A 13,179-nucleotide genomic window follows, 5' to 3' on the forward strand; every position below is an offset into this window, starting at 1 on the left:
TACTTTATGTTGCAGTACCGTGTAATTATTTTATATGTTTTCAAGAACTTTTTTTTTGTACTTTATGCACGGCTTTCCTCACATGTACAGCAATTCAGTATACTGTACCTAGCATCTGAAAACATATCCCTGTGTAACACTCTCTGCTGTGTGTCAAGCATCCAACATTACTGCAGTACTACAATAATATTTGAATTAAACCCTTGTGTGTTCTCTCTCTTTCTCTCTCTCTCTGCTGAATAAAATCATTATCTTCAGCCAAACAAAATATTAAAGTGGCTCCCCATAGTGAAGGGGCCAAACACAAGCTTCTTATCTTATCTGTAATGCCTCACTCCTTTAGGGGACAGCAATGATTGGAATGTCCAGGATGTTATGAAGCCAGATTATCTGACTCATTTTGAAACATAATAATGTTTAAAACATTAGATAAAATATGTTGGTGTTATTGTAATTTACAAACTGAAGGAAAACTCAGAAGTCATTTGTCAAGTATAATATAATGTGTGTTCTATTATAATAATAATAATAATAATAATAATAATAATAATAATAATAATAATAATAATAATAATAATAGCTGCTTTTGCTTCTCAAAAGTGCCAGTTCTTCTAAAGAATTCACTAGTACTCAAAACACTACAAAGCCAAAGACTTGAGAATAAAAATAAATACTAGACTACAATAAAAGACCACAAATGGTGACAGTTCGACTTCTATCATTCATATACTGTATGTAGCCTTGATACTTCCTAAACCATGTAATTCTCCATCACAGTACAGTACCTTGTTCATGATCATAAGCTTCCAAAAAAAGAAAGGTCCTGAGTTGTGTCTTAAAGACCTACACAAAAGTCATCTGCTTCATGGATGCAGGCAACCAATTGTATAATCTGGGTGCTGTATAGGAAAAGGATCAGGCAGTAAAAGAACATTCCCATACTGCTCTGGGCTCCTTAAAGGAGTGAGGGATTCTCTCTATCATGCAAAATCATTTCACAACTTGTGGTCAGAGGATTTAGTAGGTTGGACAAATACTTGGATCATCAAGCATAAGTGCCTTAAAAGTCATTAGGCAGAGTTTGAACTCGATCCTAGCTTTAATCGGAAGCCAGTGCAATTCGATCAAGAATGGGGAGGTGGGAGAGCAAAAATAAGCCTGTTTACCCTGTTCAACACTGTCTTTAGTTTCTTCAGGAGATAATTAGGTAGGCAGACCCATAATGAGTTACAATAGTCAACCTGAGACAAAATAAGTGAATGTAAAAGTGTCATAAGACCAAGACACTCTATCCAAAAACTGTTTCACAGCATATTGTATAGATTTAAAATATGAAAGTTGCAACTCTTAACTACTGAATTTATATGCTCTTAAATTCAATTTTGAGTCAATGTACATTCCAAGATTATGAACAGAACTGACAGGACTGAGTTCTTCCCCAAAGTTTAAAGAGCCAAAATCATCTACAGTATGCTGTCATCCCTCCTATTTCTTCAGATGACGATGATCTCGGTTTTGCCATCATCAGTTTAAGTTTTCTCTTAGCCATCCAAATTTTAAGCTCAGACATCAAGGATTTCATTACCTCCTTAGTATCCTTGAGCATTATCATTTGTGTACATAGAGTTGTGTACAGTATCATCAGCTTAAAAATGGAAGGCAACACCACAAGCATCCAACAAAGATGCAAGACTACTGGTATAAACTATAGACACAAATGGTCCCAAAACTGATCCCTGTGAGACTCCAAACTGCAAAGGAACCAGGTTTGAAATGGTTCTACCAACTATCACACACTGAGATCACTCTGATAAATAAGACTCAAACAGTGAGAGTGCATCATCACGGACACCAAACGACCAAAGATCCTGAAGCAATAAATGATGATCCACAGTGTCAAAGGCTGCAGAGGGATCCAGCAAGACCAGGAGGGAGGACTTCCTGTGCACGTGTTTATTACCAAATCATTATGAATTTCACAAACAGTTTCAGTTGAATGATGCTTCCTATAGGCTGACTGGACCAGAGGGATCACTCCATATCTCTTTAACAGAGGAAGTAACTGATCCAGCATAGCACGCTCTATGATCTGATAAGAATGAGAGATTAGAGACCGGATGAAAATTTTACATTTTCAGTATTAAGACCAAGTTTCTTAAAAAGTGGACGCAATGAAGCCTGTTTCTCAGATCACATAAAATTACCCTCTGCAAAACATTTACAATACAAGTACAGGTATTTATGATTGTGCAAATAAAGTCTACCGCATGTCCATAAGCGAGCGATTCCTAAAGGCGGCGGCACACTGGGCACTTTCCTCTAAACATGTTACCCGTTTGCTGGCCGTTGGCCTGATGGTCCAGCAGGCAGCAGGATTTCTGCTGTTGCTAGAAATGGACAATGGTTTGGTGGGGATCTTTGCTGGCCAGATTAGTGCTCAAATGAGCTTCATATAATTTCAAGTAAAAATTTAGATAAATCATGAAACAATAATTAAAAATATAACACACAAACAGTGACATATTTCTATTTATTGGTCACTGTAAAACTTCTTTAGTATTACAGTATTAAATCATTGTTCAGGGCCTTCTTTGACCAGCCAGACGCTGGCACTTTTACAGAAACTTTACAATGCACCCATTGTTTTTTCTTTAGCTTTTGCAGACACCTCACTTGCTTCAGCAATTGAAGAACTACAGTATAGTACAATCCTGCAAGGCCTCAACTGTACTAACGGGATCCATGGCGAACCTCGTCTAGACGTTTTTTTGTTGTTTTCGTTGCGTTGGGCAGACGCACCAACAAAATATCCCAGTGTGACGCAAAACATCTCTTTTGTTTTGCTGGCCGGACCGTATTTGCCAAACATGTTTAGAGGAAAGTGCCCAGTGTGCCGCCACCTTCAAATACATTAATAGGATCAAGGCGACAAATAGTCTTTTTCAAAACTCTGATATAGCCCAGAATGTTGTTCAGCCCTACAGGACAAAACAATGAAAGAGTGATGTCTTTGGTGTATCTCGGTTGAAACTCAACTGAAAATTCCTCATTTACAGAAACAAGATCAAAGTAACTTCTTATATGTGATATCTTTTTCATAAAAAACAAGGAAGTGGAAGAAGGCACAGTAGTTCCAGACCTCAGACCCAACAGCCCATTCATAACTGCATACAATTTTTCTTATCACTACCACAAGAGGCTTCTTGACTTCTGTAGTATTCAACTTTGCGTGTCTTCAGTGAACAAACAACAGCATTGCGTGTAGTCATATACAGTACAGTACTCTGATCTAGTACGGTCTGTTTACCACCTGCACTAATCTCATTTAGCACTTCTACAATCCCTACGAAGGAGGCTTATAGAAGTCATCATACCAAAGAGTCATATTGTACTGGAATTCACTTCACGACCTCTGGACAATAACAGTCTGAAATTGACTGGAAGACATCATTACGCAATTTAAGCATCTCAGAGGAGTTGACTCAGTTCAAAGAATGATCAACTTCCTGATCAATCATGGTCTGGTCAATGTTTCCATACAATAGTTCCTGAAGGTAATAGTTTTACAATAAGAAGGGGGTCTTGGGACATTAAAACCTAGCTTATATTACAGACCGGCAAGGGGTGACCTAGTTGAGGTGTATAAACATCTCGACGGGCACTACTCAGTCGAGTGTCCATACCTGGAGCTGGCAGAAGCGCCACCCAACAAGGGGTCACAGCTCAAGGTTGAAGAAGCCACCAGTACAACAGTCCTGAAAACTGTGAGGGTAAAGTTTTACAGAGTGAGAGTTATGAACTCTTGGAACAACCTGCCAGTGTGTTGTGACGGCACCAAGTGTGAGCTCTTTCAAGACCAAACTTAACCAACACTGGAGCAGGTTCAGATACATTCAGGAGCCAGAGCATGCCCAGTACTTGCCAACAGTGCGTAACAGAGAATTGAATGACTGCCCAAGTGGCTACGAACCGATCAGTGGATAAAAGTAAAAGTAAGCAAAGTAATATATTTTGGCTCCTAAAGCAAGCCTTGGTAAAGGTGGAGAACATGGTTCACAGTAAAAATAACTTATGGAATTAAACCAAAATTTCTTGAGATACTATTTGAATGATGCTAAACACAAAAAGGGGAGGTAATTATTCACGACATACCAGTCACCGAATTTTCAAAGAAAAATAATTTAAAAAGCAGCAATTTTCAGTTTTGCAGTGGACATTATTGTAATGATTGTTTGTCAGACCACAGCTTACAGCCCAGAGAAGAACAACACATATAACAGTAAGTAGGTGCCCACGTAACCCACATAGGTTAACACACCCTACAGTGACAGTAAGACCTGACCCAGGAGAGGTCACAGACAAGGTACTTGAGTTAACCCTGCGATATGACCGTGTTACAACCACACCTGGGCAAACACAGCTGTCAGGAGAGGTCAGTCACATTAACCCAGAGTTCTCACTGCCACGCGATTAGCTTAACCCTGCGACATGACCGTGTGACTCAAGAAGCAACTCCTCCAGCCAGTACACCTGTCTAGACACACCCAGTCTAGTGTTAATTGGGAGAGGTCATCTGCCGGCTCTCCTCTAATATAAAGGCCCTGCAGCTCATTCCATGTGCATTACCTTCACATCACTGAAGACAGAGTCACGCTCTTCACTAGTCGAGGTCGGGAGGGAGACTTCCCATCCCAGCACCGCGTCTCCAGCTAGCAGAGTCTCCCATAGGAGACATAGTCCAGCAGCACCCGCTGGGCCTCCCTCAGGTCACACGTGAGTCATTGACAGAGCTATCCATAGGGTAAGTTACTTACGGTGAGAAGTGTCTTCATTTTATGTTTGTGTCCGAGAGTCGGTGTCTATTAACGTAAATATAATGTTCTAGTAACTTCGATATAATGTTCTATTACAGTATTGTGTCTGTGTCATTGAGTAAATAATAAATAGCTGTACTTAGAATTGGTGTTTAGAAAAATTTCTCCTAAGAAAGTATAAACAGTTAAATAATTAACCGGCCACGCTACCAAACTTCCTCACTTTCCAATCCTACAACTAAATATTATATCTATACTTACACTTCAATCCCCCTCATTACATTATAATAGTTTGGTAAAATGAGTTAAAACAAGGTTATTTCTAAATTAAACTGAACCGAACCTTAACTGATAAGAAACACAATTGGCCGATGTGTTGTTAGAAGACTACCCCAACCTAACCACAGAAACCGACTTAACCTTACCTAACTTTCCAGCCAGGGGTCTTCACCACCCAGGCTTATTAAACAGAAAGAACTTATTATGTGTTGTAATTTAAATTTTTTTGTGGACATGAGAGTACACTTGAACCAAGCGGCTCGGTTGTTGCACTGAAATAAATAAAGAGGGAAAACAACATCAAGCATTGATCAGGCTGCCATACCATTGCACCGCTAAGAAAGAGCCTAGAGGTATAGTTCTACCAAATGAAGCATTTGCCCATGAAATGAATACCATATTAACCAAATGAAAACTAGAACGCACAGAATCTAACAGAACCTGACCTAACCATTAAAACCTACCCATCTTTACCTAACTTTTTGGGTTAGGTAAGGTTCTTATAATAGCTTCTGTGCATTGTCGTTTCGATTTTCTTACTTAGTATCATCCAAACAGCATCTCCTGAAAATTTGGTGCAATTCCAAAGAGTCCTGTTGTTGAAAATCCACAAATAAGAGAATAAGAGCAAACCACATAAGCAATTATTTACCACGGGAGCAATATAAAATTTCACCTTATTGTTGCATGTAGGGGCTGATACAGGGTGCTGTACATGTGATCTCTTAATTAAGTGGTGCTGGAGCAGACGGCTCACGGCTGACATATTCCTTATCCTCAACTCAACTCTCAGGACTCAAGCTCTCACACTACAGTACAATGAAATAAATCATATCTTTAATATTACAAAACCTCCTTATCAAATCTTTTACCACATATATTAGTCTCTAATAATGGTGTATGACAACATTAAATTCTTAATCACCAACAGTGACATATCAACAGAAAATGGTATGAGACCCGTGAAGAAAGATTTAATGTGGTATTTAATAATTATGGAGCGGTTCAGCACAGCTTTAGGGAGTAATGAATCTGAACAAAAGAAAAATTAGCAATCTAATAATATAAATAATACTCAACGAAACTTTAAACTCAGATTACAGTTCCTAATTTCCAGTTTTAAGGTGCATGTATAAGCACGTGTAGTGGACGTCTCCCCTACAAACTGCGTAGCAGCCACCACCTGCTATCACATTCCAACGTGCCGTTGCCTAGCAACCAAGCGAGAGCTGTCCCCAGATGTTACCGTATCTTCGCAACGGAACTAGTCACCGGCTACTTCTCGGGTTTTCCCAACATGACTCATAGAGGACTGGCGGCTGCTGCTGGGTGTATATAAGCTCTGTCTCTCAATTGAGATTCATTCTGCCCATTTTCCTGAACAAGCAACATCTCCTCCAGCAAGCTCCACGCTGTTAACATTTCATTCAACCAGGAGGCCAGCAACAGGCAACATCTTCCCTAACGAAGCTCCTGCACATCTACCTCCTTCAACACGCTACTCACCGAACGTCTTCTACTGAGCAGCCCCACCACACGGCACCTCCAGCACCAGACTGTCTATCATATAACTTATATATTATACAAGAAAACCACATTAGAGTTTCCTTCCATCCTGAGTGCTAGACAACATTAATATCTCGATACCCCTACAATGGTGACTCCCGGAGATAAGCACTCACACAGGATGGAGGACGGACGGATCTCTCTGCCGATTTTCAACCACAACGTCGAGGACTGGCTTGACCATGTGGAAGCAGCCCTCGCCGGTTCACGAGCGACCGACGGGCAAAAGTATTGCGCCCTGCTCTGTGCCTTACCCACGGAAGTGGCCACGCGGGTCTCACAAACCATTTCCAACCCTCCAGATCACAACAAATTCGCTACCCTGCGGGCTGCCTTGAAGACGTGTTATCAACAGACCAGCCCCAATCTCCTGCAAGATCTATCCTCTACCTCCCTCGGGAACTCAACCCCGGGACGTCTCTGGGAGGAGATGTGTCGGCTGAACTCCCGTCACACAGACAGACTCCCCGACTCTATCCTGCGCCAGCTTCACGCACAAAAGCTACCCACAGAAGTACGCAACATCCTGTCCGCAGTAGATTACTCTACGACACCGGAACTATATGCAACCGCGGCAGATAGAATTTTTAACGAGTGCGCTGCTGCACCCCTTGCCGCCACGGTCACACCAGTACCTACCATCGAACTTGTAAGCCGGGTCAACACCCCTCAGCCGAGCAATACCTCACAAGACATCAAGGACCTGTTGCAAATTTTGAACCGCAGGATGGACACCATTGAGCAGTTCTGCTCCTCCATACCCGCTGCTGCGCCGGTTCCTGACTCACACACTACGCCCTACAAGTTCCGACACACAGCAGCCAACCCCCAGCACAACAACCATTGCTTGTACAACCTCCTCTAATCCCAAACCCTCTTTCTCCTCCTAATTCTCCCACAGGTTTTGTGTCACTGGACGGAGTTGTTACACGTAGCGGTCGAGTCGTACATACACCTGCCCGGTATGTGTTATGTGTGGGACACAACCCGGACAACATCCAGCCTCCCGCCGCGCCTGGAGGGGAGGGGGAGTATTGTAGTGGACGTCTCCCCTACAAACTGCGTATCGCATTCCAATGTGCCGCCTCCCCTAGCAACCAAGCGAGAGCTGTCCCCAGATGTTACCGTATCTTAGCAACGGAACTAGTCACCGGCTACTTCTCGGGTTTTCCCAACATGACTCATAGAGGACTGGCGGCTGCTGCTGGGTGTATATAAGCTCTGTCTCTCCATTGAGATTCATTCTGCCCATTTTCCTGAACAAGCAACATCTCCAGCAAGCTCCACGCTGTTAACATTTCATTCAACCAGGAGGCCAGCAACAGGCAACATCTTCCCTAACGAAGCTCCTGCACATCTACCTCCTTCAACACGCTACTCACCGAACATCTTCTACTGAGCAGCCCCACCACACGGCACCTCCAGCACCAGACTGTCTATCATATAACTTATATATTATACAAGAAAACCACATTAGAGTTTCCTTCCATCCTGAGTGCTAGACAACATTAATATCTCGATACCCCTACACACGTTATCGCAGTCTGTGAATATATATATATTTTTTTTTTATTCAAATCATTTAACATTTCACCCTTTATCATCTTATTAGGATGGAGGACCACGAACATGTGGTACTGGTACGTATACAAGTACAGTATTGCTTTTCAACTTAACCAAGTGATGTGAAAATAAGCACATGAAAATTATGAATGCAGACGTGATATTTGTTGCTTTCCCGCGTGGTAACTTACACCTCCCTTCAGCATTCAACTACAAAGTGTTCTTATCTAATGATAACGGTCATTTGCAAACTTGTGAATGAAGAAAGTAAAACTGATCCTACTTCTAAAGAAGCTGTGTATAATATTTTGCTGCTTCTTTGAAATATATAAAAGCTATTCTAAATTGTTTTGGAGTACGTTTAATTTCGGATAAGCCGCAAACTACCTTGTGTTATAACTCATATTTTAACGTTGTACTTTTACTTTTATCTTCTTCACCACTGATCGGCTCGTTAACCGACTTGGGCGATCGGTCATGTCTCTGTTACGCACTGTTGGCAAGTACTGGGCATGCAGCCATACACCGGCTCCTGAATGTATCTGAACCTGCTCGTGTTGGTCAAGTCTAGGCTGAAATAATTTAGGCATACCTTTTGAGCATGGCAGTTGTATTATTGACATTGCTTCATTCTTAATCCTTATAAGTGTTCATGGTACTGGTAGTCCAAGCACTTTTTATTTCAAATTCTCAATATGCAAACTGCACATTAAGACATTTTCAGCCAGTGCCGGATTTAGACCTGTGGAGCCCCATGGGCAGCCTCTTTGTGAAGCGAGCCTAAACATCTGGGAGTTCCGGGGGGCTCTGTAAGCCCCCCGGGAAATTTTTGAAATTTGAACACTTCTTTGGAGAATTTTGAAGCTATATGCAGTTATATTGAGGAAATTAGAACATTGAGAAATTTTTAATTAACTGTATACTTATTGATAGTGTACACATGACAACCGATGTGCAGATACTACACGACCCAACCCCCTCAGACCGACTGTCAACAAACACAGCGCCCTGGTGGCATTCGTAATGGAAGTGATAATGAAAAAAATATTTTATTTGTTTTTTTTAATCTCAATTTCGTTATTCCATGTAGTTCATTTTTAATCAATATATGTTTGTGGAATTCTAAATATATTATTAGCAACACAAACAATACCATTCATTAAAAATATACGGTTCATAGGAAAACCAGGTATTCATGAATTTCAAGGAGTAGCTAGCCTAATTTCTATTGTGGGGTACGAGATGTTTGGTTCATGTTTCTCCTCCATCCTGTGTAAGTGGTCACTCCGGGGGTCACCATTTGTGGGGTTATGTGATATTTGGTTCACACTCAGGATGGGATGGAGAAAGGAAACTCACAATGTTGTATTGGATGTACATTGTACAATGCAGCTTGGTGCTGGGAAGTGGCAGCGTGGTTACAAGCGTGATGTAGAGAGAGCTGGTTGGGGAGGGTGCTCAGAGGAGGACCAGCTTGTGGGTCGCCATGCTCGCCGGCGGGAGCGAGGGCTGCCAGGCAGGAGCGGAGGAGGTGGTGTTACTTGATGCGGCAGTAGGAAGAAAGAGAGATAGGTCACCACGAGGTCAGGTCTTATATAGCGGAGGTAGGCATGGCTTAATAGTTGACCTCCGTCATGTCAGGCGGCGCTGGTTGACCTAGACCACGAGGCATACACTCGGGAATTCGCTGGGTCGGCTACTCAGGACAAACAGCGTTAGTAGGGGAGGAATCCACTACACTATCACGCTTCTTGCTGAATATAGTTTTACGTGATAGAGTAGATAAACATGAATTTTAAAGAATGAAAATAAAAATAATCCAAATGAATAAACAAATTAATAAAATATTGTAATATGTGGAGGGGGGACCGGTGGTAGAAGCGGTACCGTTCTTGCCTCGCAAGCGAGATGTCACAGGTTCGATTCTCGGCCCGGTGGAAGTTGTTTGGACTTACTTCGTAGCCCCCATTAGTCCCTGTTCACCTAGCAGTAAAGTAGGTACCTGTTGAAAGTTGCGAATTCGTATTCAGGGAGTTGTTGGAGCTTCCAATAACTTGATGACTACCACTGACTCTTCAGGCTTCTACGCCCTTAACTCGTGAGACATAAAGGCAAGCATGAACTTAGCATGCTTCCCTGTTGGGCGCTGTAAACGCTTCTGCGCTTCACCTTACACAAGGATGTAGGGGAGTGCCCAATAAAAAAAAAAAATATGTGGAGGCCCCTGGACAGCTGCCCACTTTGCCCACTCCTGAATCCGGCCCTGTTTTCAGCATTTATAAAGTCTTTCTCCTCTTGCACAAGTGAATCCATCTTCTCAGATCTTTATCCTTCGGAAAGAGATGGAAAGTTATATCATCCTTGTTTTTAATTTGTGATAAACACCCAAAAACTGAGGAAGTGCTCGGCATGATTGCTGCTGTTGAATTTGTGCGGCAGAAGTGACGTTGCGAACTCTGAAAGTCCGAGAGGTTCCGTTTTCTATGGTGGGTGAGCCATACAGCTTTTCGGGGATAACAAGGCGAGGCAGTGAAATAGGCACAATCCAACAATCCTCTATATCGGTCGCCTGGCAACCTTACAGTATACTCAAGCAATTAAAGCATTGTACTCAAGGGCTTCACCAAGTCATTGAAATTCTCAAGGGGTTAATTTAGTTATGGGACTCGGGGTGTAATCATCGTATTCAAGGGGTTAAGTTGTAGTGGATACTCTCCCCTACAAGTGCCGACTGATCCCGCCGTCTGCTTACCGGCCAATCAGCATACAGCCAGTGATGTCCACCGACTTACTCTCGGATGCGGACAGACATATAGCAACACCTGGAGGGGTCCAGGCTTCCACAGCTTGCCAGGATCAGGGAGTTTCACACCTTTCGCGTTCTCCTCCGTGATTGGCTCCCGCGCACCTTGATTCCTGATCCTGAAGAATCGTATAAATACACGGCAGGCTATGTCACGGGTTCGATTCCCGGGCAGGCGGAAGTTGTTTGGACACTCTTCCTAGCCCCCTTGGTCCCTGTTCACCTAGCAGTAAAGTAGGTACCTGGTGTAAATCGAAAGGTTGCGAATTCGTATTCAGGGAAAGTTGTTGGAGCTTCTAAACTTGGAACTGACACAATCCGAGGAGTTGTGACCCGAGGATCACACACCAACCACAGACAAAAACCCAATACGTGCGCTATGCGCTAACCAAATAAACGCAGTCGTGTAAAGCCACGGCACTATCTCTCCCACTACAATTCCCTTCCTAACCTCCTGCTCCTTCCTCTGTCATCTTCCCCGCCCTGCCTTTCACTACCAACAACTTTTGGAGCTTCTAAACTTGGAACCGTGGACATCATTCTACTCGCATCGACTGGACCAGCAACAACTCTCTACAGCGCCTCACCAACCAGCTCCCTCAGTAAGCTCCTCGCCCAACAGGACCTCTGAGAAAGCTTCTCATCACCTAGTAACTCCCTAGCACTGCACTGTACAACAATATATATACAGAAAACGCATTGTGAGTTTCTATTCTACCTCAACCCTGAGTGTGAGATATCTTACATGTACGTACGTTTGTGAGCCCATACGAAGAGGTAATAGACAACTAAAGAGAATTTGACAACTGGCCACATACTGTACACTACAAAGTCATTGTACTCGGAGTTAATTTATCGCATTCAATGAGCTAATTTAGTCATGGGACTCAAGGGAATAATTAAGTCATCATACTTAAGGGGTTAATTAAGTCATGGTACTCAAGGTGTTAGGTCATTGTACTCAAGGGGTTAATTTGGTCATGGTGCTCAAGGGGTTAACTAAGTATTCGTACTGAATGGGTTAAGTCGTCGTATTCGAAAGTTAATTAAATCATGTTACTCAAGTAGTTATGTGCTATAATGATGTGCATTTGCCAGGATATAGTACGGCAGACGGCTAACGCCAGGAGTTGTTCGATTTCTTTTTTTTTTCACAAAATTCTTTAGATGATAGTAAGTAATAAAAATGCTACAGCTCTTTATATTATTTATGAGCCTTTTTTTTAGTTTTTTCTATCTACGATCATAAATCACCTTAAGTGGGCAGGATATAAAGGGAGAGGAAAATTGCGGGATAAAACACGACCAAAACTGATCACATGACCATAAAATAATGCATCGACGTGCTTTTCAAGCGAAAAAAAAAATAATAGTATACCCTAAATATTAAGTCGTAATATTTGCAGTGTTCGCACGTGTTGTGTCTGTTGTCGTGTGCTCTTCGTGTGTTTCAGATTGGTCGGAGCGTACTCTCACGTCCACAAAAAAACGTAAAATTACACCATGCCGCTTCTAGAAAGTTGCTTTCATTGGTACAAGATATCAAAGTAAGTTCATTCTGTTTAATATGCCGCCCCCCGCCTAGAAAGTTAGGTAGGTTTTTTGGTTAGGTTGGAAATTATCATGTAGGAAACCGCTCATACACGTGTACATAGATAGATATTATCATAGAAGTTCACATTGATACAGCATATACATAAAGTGCCGCTAAACACTATAGATAGACAGCGTAAGTATATAAACAATGGTAACAGTAAATAACTAAGTACAGTACTGCTAAATATGATAAGATATATAGAAACAACTTGCTTTAAAAACAATCTGAAAATATGACATCAAATTTACAGACACTTATTTATTAACAAACTCAAGATCAAACTGAACTAGTGACTATTTTCCAAACGCTTCTATGCTGAGTGACAAGGATGATTAATAGGTTGTTATTACTTGTTGAATATGTCACTGTTTTGACTGTTGTTGAGTGAACGTATCTGATCAAACTAAGCCATCAAAATAATTTTAAGCCATATTCAGACGTCTTAATCAAAGATGTTATCATTTTTATCTTATATATCTTCACTACCAGATAACGTGTTGACTTTCGTAGCGCCCAACAAGCTGGAGCAGGATTTTACAGGGGCCATGGCAGCGAGT

The sequence above is a fragment of the Homarus americanus genome, unplaced genomic scaffold (genome assembly GCF_018991925.1).
Source record: "Homarus americanus isolate GMGI-L3 unplaced genomic scaffold, GMGI_Hamer_2.0 scaffold7626, whole genome shotgun sequence".
In the NCBI taxonomy this organism is placed as follows: domain Eukaryota; kingdom Metazoa; phylum Arthropoda; class Malacostraca; order Decapoda; family Nephropidae; genus Homarus; species Homarus americanus.